Source organism: Triticum aestivum, chromosome 1D (assembly GCF_018294505.1).
Source record: "Triticum aestivum cultivar Chinese Spring chromosome 1D, IWGSC CS RefSeq v2.1, whole genome shotgun sequence".
Taxonomy (NCBI): Eukaryota; Viridiplantae; Streptophyta; class Magnoliopsida; order Poales; family Poaceae; genus Triticum; species Triticum aestivum.
In genome coordinates, this window is record NC_057796.1 from 164548914 (window position 1) to 164574754 (window position 25841).

Consider the following 25841-nt stretch of genomic DNA (forward strand, 5'->3'; position numbering starts at 1 on the left):
CGAGTGTTGGTCCGAACCGAGCAGCCTGCGGGGCCACCTCGGGGAAACTCGAGGTATGGTTTTACTCGTAGCTTGACTTATCCGGTGTGCCCTGAGAACGAGATATGTGCAGGTCCTATCGGGATTTGTCGGCACATCCGGGCGGCTTTGCTGGTCTTGTTTTACCATTGTCGAAATGTCTTGTAAACCGGGATTCCGAGACTGATCGGGTCTTCCCGGGAGAAGGTTTATCCTTCGTTGACCGTGAGAGCTTATAATGGGCTAAGTTGGGACACCCCTGCAGGGTATTATCTTTCGAAAGCCGTGCCCGCGGTTATGTGGAAGATGGGAATTTGTTAATGTCCGGTTGTAGAGAACTTGACACTCGACTTAATTAAAATACATCAACCGCGTGTGTAGCCGTGATGGTCTCTTCTCGGCGGAGTCCGGGAAGTGAACACGGTTTCTGGGTTATGTTTGACGTAAGTAGGAGTTCAAGATCACTTCTTGATCATTGCTAGTTTCACGACCGTTCCTTTGCTTCTCTTCTCGCTCTTATTTGCGTATGTTAGCCACCATATATGCTAGTGCTTGCTGCAGCTCCACCTCACCACCCCTCTTCCTTCCTATAAGCTTAAATAGTCTTGATCTCGCGGGTGTGAGATTGCTGAGTCCTCGTGACTCACAGATACTTCCAAAACAGTTGCAGGTGCCGATGAGACCAGTGCAGATGACGCAACCGAGCTCAAGTGGGAGCTCGATGAAGATCTTGTCCGTTGTGTTGTTTCTTTTCTTGTTGATCAGTAGTGGAGCCCAGTTGGGACGATCAGGGATCTAGCAGTTGGGTTGTCTTCTTTTCTTTTGGTTCCGTAGTCGGACCTATGTGTGTACTCTGTATGATGTATGATTTATTTATGTATTGTGTGAAGTGGCGATTGTAAGCCAACTCTTTATCCCATTCTTGTTCATTACATGGGATTGTGTGAAGATGACCCTTCTTGCGACAAAACCACAATGCGGTTATGCCTCTAAGTCGTGCCTCGACACGTGGGAGATATAGTCGCATCGTGAGTGTTACATGCTGCGCTTGGGATTTTTAATAATCCCAGCGCTGCCCTCTATGGCGAGGTTGGGGATGATGTTGACGATGGTGGCGCCCTCCTACACGCCAAGGTGGGAGGTGGTGTCTCCAGTGTCCCTCGGGCACCGCCACCACCATCAGCTGCCTCTCCTGGGGAGGTGATGGGCCAGGGGCCTGGCGTCCTCCCAGAGCGACAGTGACAAGGAAGAAACTAGCAAAGACGAGGAAGGCGGGTGGCAGGCCGTCAGGTCAAAGTATGATGGCACTGACGCCTTCATCTCGTACTGCCTGCCTGCCACTCCATCTTCCAGCTCTTCCCCTCCCCCGGCACCATCATCACCAGCCTCTGGACGGTTGCCGGGGGGAATGCTCTCTTGGTTCCTTCTGCCGCGTGAACCCCCGCCTAGGTGCTTCTTTCGCCCTTCTCGCACTCGATATGAACACTGGGAGAAGGAGGGCAATAAAGGCATTACGAGGCATCTGCCCTTTTTATATTTCAAAGGATGTAGGCGCTTGCCAAATTTTAGTCGCAAATATGCAATCTCTTTTATCCATGTTTGTGCTTCGTAAGGTTTGTACTTGTTTACCCGCATATTAATGAAGAAAGACAAGCTTCACCGGGTACTTGTGCATGTACCTTATCCTTGTAGAGGAGGAACGCCTCTATACTTTGAAGTAAACAAGTTTCCGGCAAGCTATCTCGCTGGTGCCTTCCGTTGCTGCTGCGGGGCTTGGCCTACCGGGCTTTAAGCTATAGAAGGGAACCGACCCCTTGTGGATCCTCCTCTGTCAAATGCCACTACGACCATCTTGACCGAAATAACATTCGGATCAAAAGATGGGAGCACAAATATTTTGAAGGTGACAAGGTCTCTCTATGCACAAGATTTCTTCTTACAAAGACACACATGGATAAAAGTGAAAGAAATATGCCATAGAGGCAATAATAAAGTTGTTATTTTATATTTCCTTATTCATGATAAAGGTTTATTATTCATGCTAGAATTGTATTGATCGGAAACCTTAATACATGTGTGAATACATAAACAAACATTGTGTCCCTAGTGAGCCTCTACTAGACTAGCTCGTTGATGAAAGATGGTTAGGGTTCCCTAACCATTGACATGAGTTGTCATTTGATAACGGTATCACATCATTAGGAGAATGATGTGATGGACAAGACCCATCAGTTAGCTTAGCATAATGATCGTTCAGTTTTATTGCTATTGCTTTCTTCATGTCAAATACATATTCCTTCGACTATGAGAATATGCAACTCCCGGATACCGGAGGAATGCCTTGTGTGTTATCAAACATCACAACGTGACTGGGTGATTATAAATATGCTCTACAGGTATCTCCGAAGGTGTTTGTTGAGTTGGCATAGATCGAGATTAGGATTTGTCGCTCCGAGTATGGAGAGGTATCTCTAGGACCTCTCGGTAATACACATCATAAGCTTGCAAGCAAATGACTAAGGTGTTGGTCACGAGGTGATGTATTACGGAACGAGTAAGAGACTTGCCGGTAACGAGATTGAACTAGGTACGAAGATACCCACGATCGAATCTCGGGCAAGTAACATGCCGATAGACAAAGGGAATTACGTATGTTGTCATAACGGTTCGACCAATAAAGATCTTCGTAAAATATGTAGGAGCCAATATGGGCATCCAGGTTCCGCTATTGGTTCTTGACCAAAGAGGTGTCTCGGTCATGTCTACATAGTTCTCGAACCCGTAGGGTCCGCACGCTTAACGTTCGTTGACGATATTGTATTATATGAGTTATGTGATTTGGTGACCGAAGGTTGTTCAGAGTCCCGGATGAGATCACAGACTAGACGAGGAGTCTCGAAATGGTCGAGACGTAAAGGTTGATATATAGGACGATGGTATTCGGACATCGGCAGTGTTTTGGAGGGTACCGGGTACTTATCGGGTCACCGGAAAGGAGTTTCGGGCACCCCCCCCCCCCCCCCGCAAAGATATGGGCCTTATGGGCCAAGAAAGGGAACACACCAGCCCACAAGGGGCTGGTGCGCCTGTATATAGGCCAGCCCTATGAGGAGAAGAAAGAAAGAGGGGAGGGAAAGGAAAGTGTGGAGTAGGACTCCCCCTTCCTTCACTTTCCCCTCCTCTTTCCTTCCCCTTCTTCTTACAAGGAAAGGGGGCGCACGGCAAGGTAGCAGCCCTAGGGCTGCCGCCAAGTCTCTTGGGGCACCCTAGGGGCTGCCTCCTCCCCTCCAACCGATATATACATGGGTAGGGGGCGCCACACAACGGCACACAACATTGTCTTAGCCGTGTGCGGCGCCCCCGTCCACCATTTACTCCCTCGGTCATATTTTTGTACTGCTTAGGCGAAGCCCTGCGGAGATCACTTCACCATCACCATCACCATTCCGTCGTGCTGCTGGAACTCATCTACTACCTCGCCCTCTTGCTGGATCAAGAAGGCGGAGGACGTCACCGAGCTGAACGTGTGTAGAACACGGAGGTGTTGTGCCTTCGGTACTAGATCGGTTGGAGTGCGAAGAAAGTTCGACTACATCAACCGCATTGTGAAACGCTTCCGCTTACAGTCTACGAGAGTACGTAGACACACTCTTCCCCTCGTTGCTATGCATCTCCATGGCTAGATCTTTGCATGTGCGTAGAATTTTTTTGTTTTCCATGCAACGTTTCCCAACAGTGGCATCATGAGCCAGGTCTATGCGTAGATGATATGCATGAGTAGAACACAAAGAGTTGTGGGTGGTGATAGTCATACTACTTACCACCAACGTCTTATTTTCATTCAGCGGTATTGTGGGATGAAGCGGCTCGGACCAACCTTACATGTCCACACACATGAGACCGGTTCCACTGACAGACATGCAACTAGTTTTGCATAGAGGTGGCTGGCGGGTGTCTATTTCTCCTACTTTAGTTGAGTCAAATTTGACTGCGGACGGTCCTTGAAGAAGGTTAAAACAGAAAACTTGACAAAACACCATTGTGGTTTTATGTGTAGGTAAGAACGACTCTGGCTAGAAGGCCGTAGCAGCCACGTAAAAACTTGCAACAACAAAGTAGAGGACGTCTAACTTGTTTCTGCAGGGTATGTTGTGATGTGATATGGTCAAGACATGATGTGATATACGTTATTGTATGAGATTATCAAGTTTTGTAAGTTATCGGCAACCGGCAGGAGCCTTATATGGTTGTCTCTTTATTGTATGAAATGCAAACGCCATGTAATTGCTTTAATTTATCACTATGCGTTAGCGATAGTTGTAGAAGCAATAGTTAGCGAGACGACCACAATGCAATGATGGAGATCAAGGTGTCGAGCCGGTGACGATGGAGATCATGACGATGCTTTGGAGATAGAGATCAAAAGCACGAGATGATGATGGCTATATCATGTCACATATTTTGATTGCATGTGATGTTTATCTTTTATGCATCTTATTTTGCTTAGTTCGGCGGTAGCATTATAAGATGATCCCTTCACTAAATTTCAAGGTAAAAGTGTTCTCCCTCAGTATGCATCGTTGCTACAGTTCATCGTGTTGAGACACCACGTGATGATCGGGTGTGATAGACTCTACATTCACATACAACGGGTGCAAGACAGTTTTGCACATGTGGAATACTTGGGTTAAACTTGACGATCCTAGCATGTACAGACATGGCCTCGGAACACTGGAGACCGGAAGGTCGAACGTGAATCATATAGTAGATATGATCAACATAGAGATGTTCACCATTGATGACTACTCCATCTCACGTGATGACCGGACATGGATTAGTTGATTTGGATCACGTATCATTTAGATGACTTGAGGGATGTCTATCTAAATGGGAGTGCTTAAGTAATTTGATTAAATGAACTTAATTTATCATGAACTTAGTCCTGATAGTATTTGCATATATATGTTGTAGATCAATAGCTCACGATATAGCTCCTATATATTTTTGATATGTTCCTAGACAAAAGTTGAAGGATGATAGTAGCAATGATGCGGACTGGGTCCGTGATCTGAGGATTATTCTCATTGCTGCATAAAAGAATTATGTCCTTGATGCACCGCTAAGTAACAGACCTATTGCAGGACCATATGCAGACGTTATGAATGTTTGACAAGCTCGGTATGATGACTACTTGATATTTTAGTGTGCCATGCATTACTGCTTAGAACCGGAACTTAAAAAATGTTTTGAACGCCACGGAGAATATGAGATGTTCCAAGAGTTGAAATTAGTATTTCAGACTCATGCCCATGTCGAGAGGTATGAGACCTCTGACAAGTACTTTGCCTACAAGATGGAGGAGAATAGCTCAGCCAGTGAGCATGTACTCAGATTGTCTAGGTACTACAATCACTTGAATCAAGTAGGAGTTAATCTTCTAGATAAGATAGTGATTGACAGAGTTATCTAGTCACTATCACTAAGCTACTAGGACTTCGTGATGAACTATAATATGCAAGGGATGTCAAAAACAATTCCCAAGCTCTTCGCAATGCTGAAATCGACGAAGGTAGAAATCGAGAAAGAGCATCAAGTGTTGGTGGTTAACAAAACCACTAGTTTCAAGAAAATGGCAAGGGACAGAAAGGGAACTTCAAGAAGAACAGCAAACAAGTTGCCACTCCCATGAAGAAGCCCAAAGCTAGACCCAAGCCTAAAACTGAGTGCTTCTACTCCGAAGGAAATGGTCACTGGAAGCAAAATTGCCCCAAATACTTGGCAGATAAGAAGGATGGCAAAGTGAACAAAGGTATATTTGATATATATGTTATTGATGTGTACTTTACTAGTGTTCATAGTAGCCCCTGGGTATTTGATACCGGTTCAGTTGCTAAGATTAGTAACTCGAAACAGGAGTTACAAAATGAGGAGACACTAGTTGAGGACGAGGTGACGATGTGTGTTGGAAGTGATTCCAAGGTTGATAAGATCACCATCGCATACTCCCTCTTCCTTCAGGATTAGTGTTGAACCTAAATAAATGTTATTTGGTGTTTGCATGAATATGACTGGATCATGTTTATTGCAATACGGTTATTCATTTAAGTCAGAGAATAATTATTGTTCTATTTACATGAATAAAACCTTCTATGGTCATACACCCAATGTAAATGGTTTATTGAATCTCGATCGTAGTAATACACATATTCATAATATTGGTGCCAAAAGATGCAAAGTTGATAATGATAGTGCAACATACTTGTGGCACTGCTGTTTTGGTCGTATAGGTGTAAAGCGCATGAAGAAACTCCATGCAGATGGACTTTTGGAATCACTTGATTATGAATCATTTGATACTTGTGAACAATGCCTCATAGGCAAGATGACTAAAACTCCGTTCTCCGGAACAATGGAGCGAGCTGATGACTTATTGGATATAATACATATTGATGTATGCGGTCCGATGAGTATTGAAGCACACGGCGGGTATCATTATTTTCTGACCTTCACAGATGATTTGACTAGATGTGGGTATGTCTACTTAATGAAACACAAGTCTGAAACATTTGAAAAGTTCAAAGAATTTCAGAGTGAAGTGGAGAATCATCATAATAAGAAAATAAAGTTTCTACGATCAGATCGCGGAGGCAAATATTTGAGTTACGAATTTGGCCTTCATTTAAAACAATGTGGAATAGTTTCACAACTCACGCTACCTGGAACACCACAGCAAAATAGTGTGTCCAAACGTCGTAACCGTACTTTATTTGATATGGTGTGTTCGATGATGTCTCTTACAGATTTACCACTATCGTTTTGGGGTTATGCATTAGAGACAGCTACATTCACGTTAAATAGGGCACCGCCTAAATCCATTGAGACGACATCATATGAATTGTGGTTTGGCAAGAAACCTAAGTTGTCGTTTCTTAAAGTTTGGGGATGTGATGCTTATGTCAAAAGGCTTCAGCCTGATAAGCTCAAAACTAAATCAGAGAAGTGTGTCTTCATAGGATACCTAAGGAAACAATTGGGTGCACCTTCTACCACAGATACGAAGGCAAGATCTTTGTTGCTAAGAATGGGTCCTTTCTAGAGAAGGAGTTTCTCTCGAAAGAAGTGAGTGGGAGAAAGGTAGAACTTGATGAGGTAATTGTACCTTCTCTCGAATTGGAAAGTAGCACATCAGAAAAAATCGTTCCCGTGATGCCTACACCAACTAGAGAGGAAGCAAATGATAATAATCATGAAACTTCATATCAAGTTACTACTGAACTTCGTAGGTCAACCAGAGCACGATCCGCACCACAGTGGTACGGTGATCCTGTCCTGGAAGTCATGTTACTAGACCATGGTGAACCTACGAACTATGAAGAAGCTATGATGAGCCTAGATTCCGACAGATGGCTTGAGGCCATGAAATCTGTGATAGGATCCGTGTATGAGAACAAAGTGTGGACTTTGGTGGACTTGCCCAATGATTGGAAAACCATTGAGAATAAATGGATCTTCAAGAAGAAGACTGACGCTGATAGTAATGTCACTATCTACAAAGCTCGACTTGTCGAAAAAGGTTTTCGACAAGTTCAAGGAGTTGACTACGATGAGACTTCCTCACCCGTAGTGATGCTTAAGTCTGTCCGAATCATGTTAGCAATTGCCACATTTTATGATTATGAAATCTGGCAAATGGAAGTCAAAACTGCATTCCTTAATGGATATCTTAAAGAAGAGTTATATATGATGCAACCAGAATGTTTTGTCAATCCTAAAGGTGCTGACAAAATGTGCAAGCTCTAGCAATCCATCTATGGACTGGTGCAAGAATCTCGGAGTTGGAATATACGCTTTCATGAGCTGATCAAAGCATATGGTTTTATACAGACTTACGGTGAAGCCTGTATTTACAAGAAAGTGAGTGGGAGCTCTGTAGCATTTCTGATATTATATGTGGATGACATATTATTGATTGGAAATGATATAGAATTTCTGGATAGCATAAAAGGATACTTGAATAAAAAAATCAATGAAAGACCTCGATGAAGCTACTTACATATTGAGCATCAAGATCTATAGGGGTAGATCAAGACGCCTAATAGAACTTTCACAAAACACAAACCTTGATAAGATTTGAAGAAGTTCAAAATGGTTCAGTCCAAGAAGGGGATCTTGCCTGTATTACAAGGTGTTAAGTTGAGTAAGACTCAAAACCCGACCACGGCAGAAGATAGAGAAAGAATGAAAGTCATTTCCTATGCCTCAGCCATAGGTTCTATAAAGTATGCCATGCTGTGTACCAGACCTATTGTGTACCTTGCCATGAGTTTGGTGTCGGTGGAAACGACACCTATGGGATCATGGGGAATCCCTTCGACTCTTGGTGGGCGCGGGGCTATGGAAAGAGCGGGTTTAGAAGATCAACACCGGGGGTTTATCCAGGTTCGGGCCGCGAGTGACGCGTAATACCCTACTCCTACTGGTTTGTGTTTATCTGATGTTCTTGGACTAGCTACAAAGCATGCAGGGTCCAAAAAGTCCTAATCCTCTCTCCGTACGCCACATGCCTCCTTTTATAGTCAAAGGGGCTGCTACAGTGGCACACAGGAGGTGGAAAGTTGTACAACGTACAAGCTTATCGCCTGACATCACAGGACAAAACACATTAAATGCGCTAGTTAGGTGCCCTCTTGCTTTATCGGGGACGACAACGAAGCCCGTCCCGTCCGTCGCTGCTTCGCCTTGCTCCGACACGTGCCCAGGCCAACGAGGCATGCAGCGCCATGTAGGCTGGCTGGCTGCTGAGCTGGTGTGGTGGCAGGGTCTTCATGAAGATCTGTATGCCACCACGCAGGTGCTTGACTAGTTGGCTTAGGAGCCATGTACTGCCACGTGGGTACTTGCTTAGATGGTGGGTCGGCCGCTGAGTTGGGGCGGTGACGGGGCGGCAAGGCCTTGCCGCGGTCTTGCTGATTCCCAGCAAGGGTCTTGCCGGGGCCTTGCGGGCGCCCTCGGCAAGAGTCTTGCCGAGGCCTTGCGGGCGCCCTCGGCAAGAGTCTTGCCGGGGCCTCGTGGGTATCTTCGGCAGGAGCCTTGCTGGGGCCTCGTGGACATCCTCGGCAAGGAGCCTCGTTGTTGTCTTGTTTTCTAGTTCCTATCTAGGCCTCGCAGGCCCTTTGTCTTCACAAAGATCTCCATGCCACCATGCAGGCGCCTCCCGAGCCTTGGTTCTAATGTCTTTGATGGTGTTGGAACTCTTAGGCTCAAGGGTGGCGGGCTCGCTGGTGTTGGGCAAGTTTCCCCGGCAAGGCTCTTGCCGGGGAAAGCACACCTTGTCCCTTTGCTCCCCGCGCCTCTGGCTTGGCGCTGCTCTGGTGGTCATGTACTTTTGCTTCCTTCCTCTGCCCTGCTAAGTGTGGCCATAGGCGCGGCTCTAACTGCCCAGGCACAAGTAAAGGGGTACAAAGAGGGCCCCTACTTTTGTACACCGATAGGAGCCCCCAGGCCTGGGCCACACATAAGTGTGACGCGTTGTTGGGCTAGGCCTAGAACGGTGCGCGGGAACGTGAGGCAGAGTTTTTGCTGCAGTAACTCCCCTGCGTGTTGCGCTTCCCCACGACCCGCGTTAAATGCGTGACGTGGGAGTCGTGCGTGGAGTGACCGCAACATCCTTGCGTCATCCCGTAGTGAATAGTAAAGAGGCGGCCTGTGTTTTCCCTAAAAAAGAGGGAAAACTTCAAGGCCACTTCTCATTTACTCTCTCAGCCTTGGAACCACCGTTCCACGTTTCCCATCGCACCCGCCCTCTTCGCCACGTATGTTGCATGCACGGTGCGGGGTAGGTGATGGATGCGCGGGATATGAGGAGATGCGTGATGGCCAATACTTATGCGCCTTTGATTGGGCGGGGAGGGCGGTCGATGACCCTGCTTGCTGCCAACTTAATGAGCCGGATTTGAACGGGCTCTTCAGAGGCGTAGAGCCGGTCTTTAGCCTTTCCCGCTTGGCTATAAAAAAGGGACTCAGGAGGAGGAGGGGAGGCATCTTCTCGCGCCTTCCCTTCGCCTCCATCTTCCATTCACTGCCATGGCGAGAGGGCGTGGTCGCGGCCGTTCTCCTGCGGAGGTGACTAGGTCTTCCTCCCGCCAGAGAACTGCGGCGGTCAAGGAAGACCCAGCTGTCCAAGGCGAAGGCCATGCTCGAGGTGGAGGTGCTGGACGGGGCCGCGGTCGGTGAGGCGGTCCAGGCAAAGGCGGCCGCGGAAGGGGAACACCTGTGTCATCGCCATCTCCGTCACCATCTCCGCCACCGTCTCCTCCTGCTTCGTCGAGCGGCCATGTTGGGGACACGGCGCTGGAGTTCATCCGACAGCTGCATGAGCCACCGCGTAGCCACCTTCGCCTTCCCGAGGCATTCGTGAGGGTGCTCGAGATCGACCGACGGCCGAGTATAAGGCTTCACATGAAGGGGTGCTGCAATGGCGATATGTGGGTGAACACAGGGTTCCCCGCCCCTCATGTGATGTTCCTTCATCGGGGTTGGAAGACCTTTGCACGTGCCCGCTGCTTGATGAAGGGGCACATTCTCCTCTTCAAACTAGTGGAGAGCGACTTGCTCTCTGTCAAGGTCTTCGGGCGCTCGGGACACAGGCTAGGGTGCTGCGCGGAGAGCTCGACCGACGACGAGAGCTCCTCCTCGAGCGGCGATGAGGAGGGAACCATCGGGGAGGACGACGGGGACGGGTCCGACTAGGCGTCGGACGCCCCGTCCCTAGGCGGAGCCGGCAGCAGCACCATCTGCACCTGGCCCTCTCCTCAGCAAGAAGTTTACCGGGGGCAGTTCTTGGTGGTGGCTCCTCGAGCCAGCTCCTTGAACTTCTCGGGGCCATCGCTCTGGCGGCCGGTGCTGGAGGGCTGGAGAAGACGAAGAAGGTGGGTGGCGGGCCGTCAAGTCGGAGTACGATGCCGTCGACGCCTTCATCGCGTATTGTCGGCCCGCTGCCTCATCTTTCGGCCTCTTCCATGGCACCGCCATCACCAGCCTTCTTCTAGGCGGCTGCGGGGACGTTCTCTTGGTGTCTTCTGCTGCTCGTACCTCGCCTAGGCGCTCCTTTTGCCCCCCTGCCATCCCGATCCGCTTCCTGAGGAGAGGGACAAGAAAGGGATTACGGGCATCTTATCCTTTTTTTAGATCTTAAGCCTATGGGCACTTGTTGAATTTTAGACTTCGTAATCCCCTTGCTCAAGCTCACACTCCGTATGAATTGTACTTGTTAACAACACATTAATGAAGAAAAGGGGTGTTTGCCGGGTTCTTTTGTGTGCGAGGGAGGCCAACACCAAGGATCGAATCCTTGTTATCTTAAAATAAACATCGTTACCTGGCAACAGACCTTGCCGTCCTCCTGCTCTATAGCTCGACTACACTCACGCCCTTGGCGGAGGTAGGGGCAATGTAGGTTTAGGCCCTTCGTTTGTTCCCTTTCCATCGCACTACAACCAAGTTCCGGCCCAAAGAAAGATTCTTGGACACGGGAAAGAGGGAGCACGGCGGTATAAGAGTGAGCGAAGCTTCGTACGTTCAAGTTCCATACGGAAGTGTAGAGTGGGGGATGAAAGACTTATCTGATTCTGCAGCCCCCGACAACCTTGGCTTGCCGTGGTCGGATCTCTGGATCTGTAGCCCCCGGCAACCTTGGCTTGCCGGGGTTGGGGCGTCGGCCTGTTTCCTTTCCCCCAAACAGTTCAGCAGAAGCGCCCATGCATGCTGCGAACTAAAAGAAAGGACGGGAAGGAACAAAGGGACGCACACTCAATCTCTATGCTAGGGGTTAGTCGCCGCTAAGCACTATTGACCCTAACAAAGAGAGAGACTCAACCTAGCATGCTTGCTAAAACTTCGGGCGCCAGCGCTACATTTATTTATTCTCAGGGTCTGCGCCTGGCTTTGTACATAGGGTTACATGCCTTGCCGGCAAGGCTAGTACAAAATGGGGGTCGCCGGGGCTCCCGGCAACCGCGCCTTAGGGGTAAAACTTGCGAAGATGTTCGATATTCCAGGAATTGCTCACCAGAATGCCATCTTCGGTCTCCAGGCGGACTGCGCCGGGCCTGGTGACTCGTATTACCCGGTAAGGGCAGTCCCACTTCGGCGTCAACTTGTTTGAATTCTTGGCGGATTGAATTCGCCAAAGAACAAGGTTGCCTTCCTTAAGGCTTCGGGCGTGAACCTTGCGGCTATGATAGCGGCGCAAGGCTTGCTGGTAGCGAGCGGCTCGCACAGCAGCCCATAGGCGATCTTCCTCAAGGAGCGTTGCATCCTCTTGACGCAACTGCTCTTGCTCAAGCTCACCATAAGCGAGCACTCGAGGTGACCCGTATATGAGTTCCATGGGGAGAACTGCTTCTGCCCCGTATACCAGGGCAAAGGGTGTCTGGCCAGTGGCCCTGATTTGGCGTTGTTCTGATCGACCAACGGACCGTTGGCAATTCATCAATCCAGCGCCTTCCGCACTTGTGCAGCTTGTCGAAAGTTCTGGTCTTGAGGCCCCGCAACACTTCTGCATTGGCTCTCTTAGCCTGGCCGTTACTTCTGGGATGAGCAACAGAAGCAAAACAAACCTTGCTGCCGAGATCCCGAATGTACTGCATGAGGGTGCGGCTTGTGAACTGTGTGCCGTTATCGGTGTTGACCCTATTGGGCACACCAAAGCGGCAGACTAGCCCCTTGAAGAACTTGACGGCTGACTGTGACGTCACCTTTCTCGCCGGCTCCACTTTCGGCCACATTGTGAACTTGTCGATTGCGACGTACAAGTACTCAAAGCCCCCGACAGCACGGGGAAAAGGGCCCAATATATCGAGCCCCCAGACCGAAAATGGCCAGGAAAGAGGGATGGTCTAAAGAGCTTGAGCCGGTTGATGAAGCTTCTTTGAATGGAACTGGCACGCTTCACACTTGGTTACTAGTGCCGTCGCATCCTGGAGAGTGGTGGGCCAGAAGAAACCTTGCCGAAATGCCTTGCCGGCAAGGGATCTCGACCCTATGTGGGAGCCACAAATGCCTCCATGTATCTCTGCCAACAGCCTCAGTCCGTCTTCCCGAGGAATGCACTTCAACTTCACGCCGTTCGGTTTCCTTCTGTATAGGGCATCATCCACAAACTGGTACATGCTGGACTGATGGGCTACTTTCTCTGCTTCTTCCTGCTCCTCGGGGAGCTCTCCTGTTTGGAGGAAACGGACGGTGGGCTGCGCCCATGCCGGAGCCTAGGGCTCGACGGCAAGGACTAAAGGAACATCTTCGGCCGTAAGGGCAGCTGCCTCTACGGCCAGGGCTTGAGGCCCTGCCAGGGGTTGCTGCTCTCCGGCAAGCTTGGGACACCCGGCAACATCCTTGTCGGTGGCTCCTGGGAGCTCAGCGGGAAAGTACTTGCCGGGGCCCGCCTTCCTTCGTTTGCTCTGTCCTGCTGATGGTTCAACGGATGGCTGAGTTAAAGCACAAAGGTACCTGGTTCCATAGGCAACTTGAGGGTAGCGCGTTTTGACAGGTCGTCAGCAATGCCGTTCTCCGCTCGGGGAACATGCTCTGCTTGCAATACGTCAAAGCGATCTTCCAACTTCCTCACTTCATCCATGTAGGCCTCCATCAATGGGCTCTGGTAATCCTTGTTCACCTGCTTGATGACGAGCTGTGAATCACCTCTAATGATGAGCTTCCTGATTCCGAGGTCTGTCGCGATCCTGAGACCGGCAAGTAGTCCCTCCTACTCCGCCGTGTTGTTCGTTGATTTTTCCCGGGGAAAGTGCATCTGGATTACGTACTTGAGGCGCTCTCCGGTGGGTGCGACGAGTAGTACGTCGGCACCAGCACCTTGGAGTGAGAAAGCTCTATCAAAGTACATAATCCACTCACTGCTCGTCTCCTTGCTGGGAAGGGTGGTCTCTTGAATCTCCTGGTCGGGTGTTGCGGTCCATTCTGCTATGAACTCTGCCAAGGCTCGGCTCTTGATTGTTGAAGTACTTACAAACTTGAGGCCAAAGCTCGAAAGCTCCAATGCCCACTCCACAATCCTCCCAGTTGCATCTGGGTTGTGTAAGATTTGTTGCAATGGGAGGTGGGTGACAACGGTGATCTCATGTTCTTGGAAATAGTGGCGCAGCTTTCTTGAGGCCATGAGGAGGCCGAAAAGTAGCTTCTGCATGCCAGAATATCTTGACCTAGCCCCCTGCAAGAGGGAACTGACAAAATAAACTGGGTGTTGCACAATCTTCTTCGTCTGTTCAACTTTGCCCATCTGCGCAGAATTCGCCTTGCCGGGGCCAGGCCTTGTCGGGGGTTCGCCTTGCCGGCGTCAAGCCCCGCCGGTGAGGGACCCGGCCCATAATCTAACGGCTCCGCTGCTACTGCTGCTTCTCCCTCGAGTTCCCTCTGCACCACTAGTGCAGTGCTGACCAATTGATTCGTTGCCGCTAAGTATAGCAACAACGGCTCTTGTGGTTTAGGTGCGACTAGTATCGGCGTGGAGGAAAGGTACCTCTTCAAATCTTGCAGCGCTGCCTCTGCCTCCGGAGTCCATTTTACTGGACCCGCCTTTTTCAAAACTTTGAAAAAGGGGAGGGCGCGCTCAGCAGATTTCGAGATGAACCTACTCAGGGCAGCAACGCAGCCGGCGAGCCTACGAACGTCCGTGACTCGTTTCGGCGCCTCAATCTGCTCAATGGCTTTGATCTTGTCGGGATTTGCTTCGTTTCCGTGTTGAGACACAAAGAACCCAAGAAGTTTGCCGGACGGAACACCGAACACACACTTCTCTGGGTTGAGCTTGAGGTTGATCTTGCGCAGATTTGCAAATGTTTCTTCTAGATCTTGTACGAGCGTGGCCCTGTCCTTGGTCTTGACTACTATATCATCCATATATGCTTCCATATTTCTATGCAGCTGGGGCTCAAAACCAATTTCGACTGCCCGGGAAAACGTCGAACCATTGCTGTTCAAACCGAAAGGCATTCGTACAAAACAATACGTACCACATGGGGTGAGGAACGTGGTCTTCTCTTCGTCTTCCTTCATCATGAAGATCTGGTGGTATCCTGAATAGGCGTCGAGGAATGACAGCAGGTCACACCCGGCAGTGGAGTCTACAATCTGGTCGATGCGTGGCAGAGGGAAAGGATCCTTTGGACATGCTTTATTGATATCTATGTAGTCAATACACAGCCTCCACTTCCCATTTGCCTTACGCACCACCACTGGATTGGCCAACCACGTGGGGTGGAGTACTCCTCTAACCAGGCCCGCCGCCTCTAACTTCCTGATCTCTTCAATGATGAACTCTTGTCGCTCCAAAGCTTGCTTCCTGACCTTCTGCTTGACGGGCCGTGCGTGAGGACAGACAACAAGATGGTGCTCAATCACCCCCCCCCCCCGGGAACGCCGGGGATGTCAGATGCTTGCGATGCAAATACATCGACATTTACCCGATGGAAGGCGACGAGCGCGCTTTCCTATTTGCTGTCGAGGGTGGAGCTTATGGTAAAAGCCCCGCCCGTGCCGTCCTCCTTGACGGACACCTTCTTGGTCTCTGGTAGTGCAGCCTTGGACTTCTTGCTCTTGTCGGTGGAGCTCCCTGGCACGTCCTCAACGGGAGCACAGCACTCCGAAGAGGTGCGCTTGCCGGAGTGGGTGCAAGAGGTCTTGCCGGAAAAGGTCTCGCCGGAAAGGGTCTTGCCGGCAGAGGTCTTGCCGGCCTTCTTCCTCCCCGGAGCTTCAGCGGCAGGAGAAAGTGCCTTGGCGGCAGTTGCCGCAACTGCCTCTTGGTAGAGTTGGTCGGCGCAGATGAGCGCGTCTTTCTTGTCGGAGGGGATGGTGATGATGGGCAGCGGCCCCGGCATCTTCAATGTGTTGTAGGCGTAGTGTGACGTCGCCATAAACTTAGCCAGTGCTGGGCGGCCAAGGATCCCATTGTATGGCAAGGGGATCTCGGCGACACCAAAGATGATCTTCTCCGTCCTATAGTTCAGCTCGCCCCCAAATGTAACGGGCAGCATGATTTTACCTTTAGGATGGCTCCTTCCTGGGTTGACCCCTTGAAACGTGCCCGTCTCTTCGAGACCTCCATCAGGAATCTACAGCCTCTTGATCACAGTGGGCGAGATCAAATTCAGACCGGCACCACCATCGACCAGCACTTTTGTCACCTTGAGGTTGCATATTGTTGGCAAAATCAACAATGGAAAACACCCGACCGCAGTTGTGCGATCAGGGTGGTCCTCGATGTCGAAAATGATTGGTGTGCGGGACCACTTCAGTGGCTTCTGGTCATCGAACGACGGCTCCGCCGTAGTGACCTCACGCGCCCACTGCTTCAGTTGGCGGTGAGAGGTGTGCAGTGAGGCGCCACCATCGACGCACATGGCCTCTGTAGCTTTCTGGAACTCATGCTCGCCGAACTCGTCGTCCTCGTCATGATCATCATCTTCCTCCTTCTTATCGCGGCCCCGAGTGGGCCTTTCTTGTTGACTATCTTTGCCGCGGCGACCTCCTTGGCCGCCATGCTTATTGCGGACCCCTCAGCACCATCCTGACCCTTCTCCTTGTCTCGCCTTTCATATTCAGCCTTCTGCTTTTCTACAAGCAGCTCAACCTGTCGGTAATTCTGGAGGTCATGGCCCTTGGTGCGGTGGATCTTGCAGTACTGCTTGTCGGAGCCTCCTGGCTTGTCGATGGCCGCCAAGGCCCTGCAGGCGGCGCACCCGGCAACCTCCTTGCCGGGGTCGTCAGCCTTGGCCTTCTTGGCGGCGCCGGGGTCGCCGGATCCCTCAACGGCAAGCACAGTCTTGCCCCTTACACATCCTGTCGGGGCGGCGGTGTCTTCGTCTGTGGAGTCGATTTCCGCACCGGTGTCTTCGCCGGGGTACTTCCTTCCCTCTTCAGCTCGAGCACATCTATCAGCCAGAGCATAAAGTTCGGCCACATCCTTAACCTTGTTCATCGCTAACTCTTCACGCATCTTGTGGTTGCACACATTCTGATGGAATGCGCTGATGACAGCGGCGGGATGAACATCTGGGATGTTGTACTGCACCTGGCTGAACCTCTGTATGTACTTGCGCAGGTTTTTGCCTTCTTTCTAGGGGATGATATGCAAATCGCTTGCCTGGCCATGAGCTTGGTGGCCTCCAGTGAAGGCGCCAACAAACTCATGACACAAATCCGACTAAGAATAAATGAAATCCACTGGCAAATGCAACAACCATGACATGACGTTGGGTTTGAGTGCCAACGGGAAGTAATTGGCAAGCAACTTGTCATCGCGAGCTCCGACAGCTTGCATCGCGATGGTGTAGATGCTGAGGAACTCCGACGGGTGAGTCTTGTCGTTGTACTTCTCGCCAACATCAGGCTTGAACGTGCGGTGGGAGGGCCACTGGAACTGCTGCAGCTCTCGGGTAAAGGCTGGACAACCCACCTCGTAAGGCAGGTCGCCGGAGCCCCCCCCCCGCGCCGGGTGGTCCATAGTAGGCCCTGCACGCCGATCTGACCGATGGCGCATCTCCCGTCGTCGTTCGATGATGGTTCGAGCATTTTCCTGAGCTCGCTCTCGAAGAACTCGACGTTGGTCGCAGCGGGTTCGCGGGTCAGACGACGTTGTGGAAACATTGTCACAAGCGTCGGCCCGACGAGCCGGTGGCTACTGTCGCGGCCGTGGAGGAGGAGAGTGCACCATGGTCACAGCATCTCCAGTCCTCCCACCGCCGGCATGCACTGGCTCGATAGAACGCCGGCATGAGGGTCCCGCTGGGAGCGCCTCATCTTTGTTGGCGAAGCCGACAAGGCTTCGGATGGTGGCCCTCCACTCGTCGAGCTTCTCCGCAGCAGGGGGGAAGTCGAGGAGCAGTTGCACGCGCGCCAGCGCTTCTACTGGCATGGGTGGCGGCGAAAGCTGCGTGGACCGTGACGCGCTCCGACTTCTAACCATGTTAGAAGGAGCTCTATCACGGTCTCGCGGTCGCGTGCCTCTTCCGCCAGCGTCCCGGTGCGCATGCTGGCCCATGCGTCCTGAGAGTGACACACAGGGCTCTTCCCGTGGCGGCGCTCAGGGGCGCCGACATTGTGGTGTTGCTCATCACGTGCGGCCTGGGAAGGCCACGGCGCGGGCGTCGGCAGGGGCATCCGGGAGGTCGCCGCTCCGCCCGTGGGCAGCACAGCCCCATCCCCGGGCCTAGCAGCGTGTGGCTTGTCATCTTGGGCCCGTACGACGTTGCTCGTCCGGCTCCGTGTGCCAGAGTGTCGTGGATGCTCACGGGCGGCGCCTCCGGCGCCATCCGTGGCCACCCCATCGCTCGCCCACGCTGGTGTGGACGGGCCTGCTCCAGACGACCCGATCGCTATATCCCCTTCTTCTTAGGGGCCATCGTGATGATGAAGTCAAGGCGTCGGCTTCAAAACTGGATTTCTCATAGCTCGCGCCCTCTACCTAGCGCGCCAAAGATGTCGGTGGAAATGACACCTATGGGATCAAGGGGAATCCCTTCTATGGTTGGCGGGCGCGGGGCTGTGGAAAGAGCGGGTTTAGAAGATCAACACCGGGAGTTTATCCAGGTTCGGGCCGCGAGTGACGCGTAATACCCTACTCCTGCTGGTTTGTGTTTATCTTGTGTTATTGGACTAGCTACAAAGCGTGCAGGTTCCAAAAAGTCGGAATCCTCTCTCCGTATGCCACGGGCCTCCTTTTATAGTCAAAGGGGCTGCCACAGTGGCACACAGGTGGAAAGTTGTACAGCGTACAAGCTTATCGCCTGACATCACAGGACAAAACGCATTAAATGCGCTACTTAGGTGTCCTCTTGCTTTATCGGGGACGGCAATGAAGCCCGTCCCGTCCGTCGCCGCTTCACCTTGCTCCGACACGCGCCCAGGCCAACGAGGCATGCAGTGCCATGTAGGCTGGCAGGCTGAGCTGGTGTGGTGGTAGGGTCTTCACGAAGATTTGCATGCCACCACACAGGTGCTTGACTAGTTGGCTTAGGAGCCATGTACTGCCACGTGGGTACTTGCTTAGATGGTGGATCGGCCTCAAAGCTGGGGCGGTGACGGGGCGGCAAGGCCTTGCCGCGATCTTGCTGATATTCCCGGCAAGGGTCTTGCCGGGGCCTTGCGGGCGCCCTCGGCAAGAGTCTTGCCTGGGCTTTGTGGGTATCTTCTGCAGGAGCCTCGCTGGGGCCTCGTGGGCATCCTCGGCAAGGAGCCTCACTGTTGTCTTGTTTTCTGGTTCCTATCTAGGCCTCGCAGGCCCTTTGTCTCACAAAGATCTGCATGCCACCAAGCAGGCGCCTCCTGAGCCTTGGTTCCAATGTCGTTGATGGTGTTGGAACTCTTAGGCTCAAGGGTGGCGGCCTCGCTAGTGTTGGGCAAGTTGCCCCGGCAAGGCTCTTGCCGGGGCTACGTAAGCTGCCCCGGCAAGGCTCTTGCCGGGGAAATCCCACCTTGTCCCTTTGCTCCTCGCGCCTCTGGCTTGGTGCTGCTCTGGTGGTCTTGTACTTTTGCTTCCTTCCTCTGCCCTGCTAAGTGTGGCCGTAGGCGCGGCTCTAACTGCCCGTGCACAAGTAAAGGGATACAAAGAGGGCCCCTACTTTTGTACACCGACATTTGGCAAGGGGGTACAATAGTGATCCAGGAGTAGATCACTGGACAGCAGTCAAAATTATCCTTAGGTACCTAAAAAGGACCAAGGAAATGTTTCTCGGTTATGGAGGTGACAAAGGGTTCGTTGTAAAGGGTTACATCCATGCAAGCTTTGACACTGATCCGGATGACTCTGAGTCTCAATCTAGATACATATTGGAAGTAGGAGCAATTAGCTAGAGTAGCTCCGTGCAGAGCATTGTAGACATAGAAATTTGCAAAATACATATGGATCTGAATGTGGCAGACCCGTTGACTAAACCTCACTCACAAGAAAAACATGATCACACCTTAGTACTCTTTGGGAATTAATCACATGGCGATGTGAACTAGATTATTGACTCTAGTAAACCCTTTGGGTGTTGGTCACATGGCTATGGGTGTTAATCACATGGCGATGTGAACTATTGGTGTTAATCACATGGCGATGTGAACTAGATTATTGACTCTAGTGCAAGTGGGGGACTGGAAGAAATATGCCCTAAAGGCAATAATAAAGTTGTTATTTTATATTTTCCTTATTCATGATAAAGTTTATTATTCATGCTAGAATTGTATTGATCGAAAACCTTAATACATGTGTGAATACATAAACAAACACTATGTCCCTAGTGAGCCTCTACTAGACTAGCTCGTTGATCAAAGATGGTTAAGGTTCCCTAACCATTGACATGAGTTGTCATTTGATAACGGGATCACATCATTAGGAGAATGATGTGATGGACAAGACCCATCCGTTAGCTTAGCATAATGATCGTTCAGTTTTATTATTATTGCTTTCTTCATGTCAAATACATATTCCTTCGACTATGAGATTATGCAACTCCTGGATACCGGAGGAATGCCTTGTGTGCTATCAAACGTCACAAGGTAACTAGGTGATTATAAATATGCTCTACAGGTATCTCCAAAGGTGTTTGTTGAGTTGGCATAGATCGAGATTAGGATTTGTCACTCCGAGTATGGAGAGGTATCTCTAGGCCCTCTCAGTAATACACATCATAAGCTTGCAATCAAACGACTAAGGTGTTGGGCACGAGGTGATGTATTACGGAACGAGTAAAGAGACTTGCTGGAACGACATTGAACTAGGTATGAAGATACCGACGATCGAATCTCGGGCAAGTAACATACCGATAGACAAAGGGAATTACGTATGTTGTCATAACGGTTCGATCGATAAAGATGTTCATAGAATATGTAGGAGCCAGTATGGGCATCGAGGTTCCGCTATTGGTTATTGACCGGAGAGGTGTATTGGTCATGTCTACATAGTTCTCGAACCCGTAGGGTCCGCAAGCTTAACGTTCGTTGACGATATAGTATTATATGAGTTATGTGATTTGGTGACCGAATGTAGTTCGGAGTCCTGGATGAGATCACGGACATGACAAGGAGTATCGAAATGGTCTAGAGGTAAATATTGATGTATAGGGAGATGGTATTCGGACACTGGAAGTGTTTAGGAGGGTACCAGGTACTTATCGGGTCACTGGAAAGGAGTTTCGAGCACCCCCGGCAAAGGTATTGGTGCGCCCCTATACAGGTCGGCCCTATGAGGAGGAGAAGGAAAGAGGGGAGGGAAACTAAAGTGTGGAGTAGGAATCCCCCTTCCTTCCCTCCCCCACCCCTTTCCTTCCCCCTTCTTCTTACAAGGAAAGGGGGTGCAGGGCAAGGCAGCACCCCTAGGGCTGCCGCCAGGTCTCTTGGGGCGCCCTAGGGGCTGCATACTCCCCTCCCACCTATATATACATGGGTAGGGGGCGCCACACAAGGACACACAACATTGTCTTAGCCGTGTGCGGCGCCCCCGTCCACCGTTTATTCCCTTGGTCGTATTTTCGTAGTGCTTAGGCGAAGCCCTGCGGAGATCAGTTGACCATCACCATCACTATGCCTTCGTGCTGCCGGAACTCATCTACTACCTCGCCGTCTTGCTGGATCAAGAAGGCGGAGGACGTCACCGAGCTGAACGTGTGCAGAACGCGGAGGTGTCGTTCGTTCGGTACTAGATCGGTTGGAGCGCGAAGAAAGTTCGACTACATCAACCACATTGTGAAACGCTTCCGCTTATAGTTTACGAGGGTACGTAGACATACTCTTCCCCTCATTTCTATGCATCTCCATGGATAGATCTTTGTGTGTGCGTAGAATTTTTTTTGTTTTCCATGCAACGTTTCCCAACAAAAAGGAAACTTCTCTGTTCGGCTTGTCAGGGATCGATATGTAAGCTTGTCTTCCGTCTCTTCTTCCCAGGATCAAGCCCGCGGCAAGAGCCCTGTAGTTAGTGTAGGGGGAAACATAGCAGCATATGACCTCATCTAAATGACCATGGCAAATCTATGCTAAGCTAATTATGCATGCATGTATTTTGGGTGCCAGTGCTTTGTTTTATTATCTATGCTTAGGGCCTGTGCCTAGCTTTGTACAAAGGGTTACATGCGCATCGGCAAGGCTTGTACAAAAGGGTGGCTGTCGGGGCAGGGCCCGGCAGCCGCGCCTTACGGGTAGAACTTGTGAAGATGCTCAATGTTCCATGAGTTTTGCAGTTTGATGCCATCTCCAGTCTCCAGAGGGACTGCGCCAGGTCTGGTGACTCATACTACCTGGTAAGGGCCTTCCCACTTCAGCATCAACTTGTTGGAACCCTTGGCGGACTGAACACGCCTAAGGACAAGGTCGCCTTCCTAAAGGCTCCATGCATGAACCATGCGGTTGTGATAGCGGTGCGGGGCTTGCTGGTAGCATGCCGCACGCACAGCAGCCCGGAGAGGGTCCTCCTCAAGGAGCACGACATCTTCATGCCAGTGCTGCTCTTGCTCTACTTCATTGTAGGCAAATACTCGAGGTGACCTGTATATGAGTTCCGTGGGGAGTACTGCTTCTGCCCCATTGACTATGGAGAAGGGAGTCTGGCCAGTAGCTCGATTTGGTGTCGTACGGAGGGACCAAAGAACCACCGGCAGCTCGTCGATCCAGCTTCTGTCGCACTTTTGCAGCTTATCAAAAGTCCTTGTCTTGAGCTCACGCAGCACTTCAGCGTTCATCCTCTCAGCCTATCCATTGATCCTGGGATGAGCAACACAGGCGAATGAAACCTTGCTTTTGAGGGTTTGAACGTATTGCATGAAGGCGCGGCTTGTGATAACTCTGGCGGGTACTCCGAAACGGCACACCAATCCCTTCAACAACTTGATAGCTGATTGTGTGGTTACCTTCCTCATAGGCTCCACTTTCGGCCACTTTGTAAACTTGTCGATTGCAACGTACAAGAATTCAAAGCCCCCGGTAGCACAGTGGAAGGGGCCTAAGATGTCGAGCCCCCAGACCAAAAATGGCCATGACAAAGGGATCATCTAGAGAGCTTGAGCGGGTGGATGGATGTTCTTGGAGTGGAACTGGCAGGCTTCACATCTGGTGACTAGCTCAATTGCATCTTGGAGGGCCGTGGGCCAGTAGCAACCTTGCCGGAAAGCTTTTCCAACCAAGGCTCTTGATCCAATATGGGAGCCGCACATGTCTTTGTGTATTTCTGCCAACAGTTCCTTCCCCTCTTCCCGGCAAATGCACTTCAATTTGACACTATTGGGCCTCCTTCTGTATAATGGGTTATCGACAAACTGATACATACTGGCCCTCCAGGCTACTCTTTCAGCTTCTTCTTGCTCTTCGGGGAGTTCTCCAGTTTGGAGGTAGCGGACGATGTGTCGCTCCCAAGTTGGAGCTCGTGGCTCGACAGCTAGGCCCAACGGCACCTCCTCACTCGTGGGAGCGCCTACCTCGAACGCAAGGACTTGTGGTCCTGCGGAAGAGTGTGGCTCACCAAGCAAAGTGGGGTTATTCCCGGCAGCTTCTCTACCGGGGACCTCTGGAGACCCTGCCGGTAAAGGCTTGCCGGAGTCCAGGTTCCTCCTTTTCCTAGCCATCATCAACGGAGATATTGATGGTTGTGTTAGATGAAGGACAAAGGTCCCTGGTTCCACAGAGAGCTTTTGTGCTCACACTTTAGCAAATAATCAGCAGTGATGTTTTCCACACGTGGCACGTGCTCTCTGATACGTCTCCAACGTATCTATAATTTATGAAGTATTCATGCTGCTTTATTATCATTCGTGGATGTTTTACAATCATTTTATAGCAACTTTATATCATTTTTTGGGACTAACCTATTGACCCAGTGCCCAGTGCCAGTTGCTGTTTTTTTGCGTGCTTTTTACATCGCAGGAAATCAATGCCAAATGGAGTCCAAACGCAACGAAACACCATGGGGATTTTTTATGGACCAGAAGGAACACAATGGGCCAGAGCTGCACCTGGGGGGTGCCCCGAGGGGGGCAAAACCCACCAGGGCGCGCCAGGCCCCCCTGGCGCGCCCAGGTGCGTTGTGCCCACCTCGGTGGCCTCCCGCACCCCCTCTTTGCACTATAAATTCCCAAATATTCCGAAACCCATCGGGGTTAACCTAGATCAGAAGTTCCGCCACTGCAAGGCTCTGTAGCCACCGAAAACCAATCTAGACCCTTTTCTGGCACCCTGCCGGAGGGGGGAATCATCTCCTGTGGCCATCTTCATCATCCCAGCGGCCACCACGATGAAGAAGGAGTAGTCCACCCTCAGGGCTGAGGGTTTGTACCAGTAGCTATGTGTTTTATCTCTCTCTCTCTCTTGTGATCTATATCATGGGCTTTGTTAATATAGTCGGATCATATGATGTTTCTCCCCTCTATACTCTTGTTGTGATGAATTGAATCTTTACCCTTTGAAGTTTTGTCATGTCGGATTGAATATTCAGAGATGAGAACACATGATATATACGTTTTGCGGTATGAATACTTGAGGTGACAATTGGGGTATCTTATTGATTCACATGATATATGTTATGGCATTCAACTCCCGGATTCCCGCGGTGATATTGGGGTAATCTATGCATAGGGGTTGATGCACGTTTTTTTCCGGCGGAAACTTTGGGGTCTCTTTATAGTTCTTTGTGTGGATTGAGTATTATGAATATGAATATGCTTTGGTGTTATTCTAGTACGAACTCTAGGATAGATCGAAAGGAAACAATAGCTTTGTGTTATTTCAGTACGAACTCTTGAATAGATCGAACGAAAAGAATAGCTTTGAGGTGGCTTCGTACCCTACAAACAATTCCTATCTTTTGTTCTCCGCGAATAGGAACTCGGGAGTGATCCTTTATTGTATTTTGAGGGATAATCATATGATCCAACTATATTAGCATTGTTGAGAGATTGCACTAGCGAAAGTACGGAACCTAGGCCTTGTTTTCAAGCATTGCAACACCGTTTTTGTGCCAGTTTACTAATTGCTACCTTGCTGTTTTTATTTATTCAGATTATAAAAATATATTTCTACCATCAATATTACACTTTTATCACCATCTCTTCGCCAAACTAGTGCTCCTATACAATTTGCCATTGTATTGGGTGTGTTGGGGACACAAGAGATTTCTTGTATCTGGTTGCAGGGTCGTTTGAGAGAGACCATCTTCATCCTACACCTCTCACGCATTGATAAACCTTAGGTCATCCACTTGAGGGAAAATTGCTACTGTGCTATGAAACTCTGCCCTTGGAGGCCCAACACGTGTCTACAAGAATAAAGTTGCGTAGTAGACATCAAGCTCTTTTCTGGCGCCATTGCCGGGGAGGTGAGTGCTTGAAGGTATATCTTTAGATCTTGCAATTCAATCTTTTAGTTTCTTGTTTTATCACTCGTTTTGTTTATAAAAGAAAACTACATAAAAATGGAATTGAGGTTGCATCATATTATTGATCATCTTTATAATATCTTTCTTGAAAATGATGGTCGGAAAATTGTGCTCAATTGTTAGAAGAAGAAGTCAATAAAATGCTTGGCACAAAATATTTGAATGATGAGCATGCTTGCAATGTTGTTAGTGTGAATTATTTGAATATCCAAAATGCCAATGATGATTGCATAAGTCGTGACAAAAATGTTTCTTATAAGCATGTCACTTTTTGCAGAGTGAATTGGGAGTGCCTTTGCACACAAAAAAGGGAAGATAGATTTTGTAAGAAGCATAAATATTTAGAAACAAGAAAGTTGCAACAGAGGCTAGATGATTGTGGTGAAAGATTTTTTTTCGCCATCCTTGT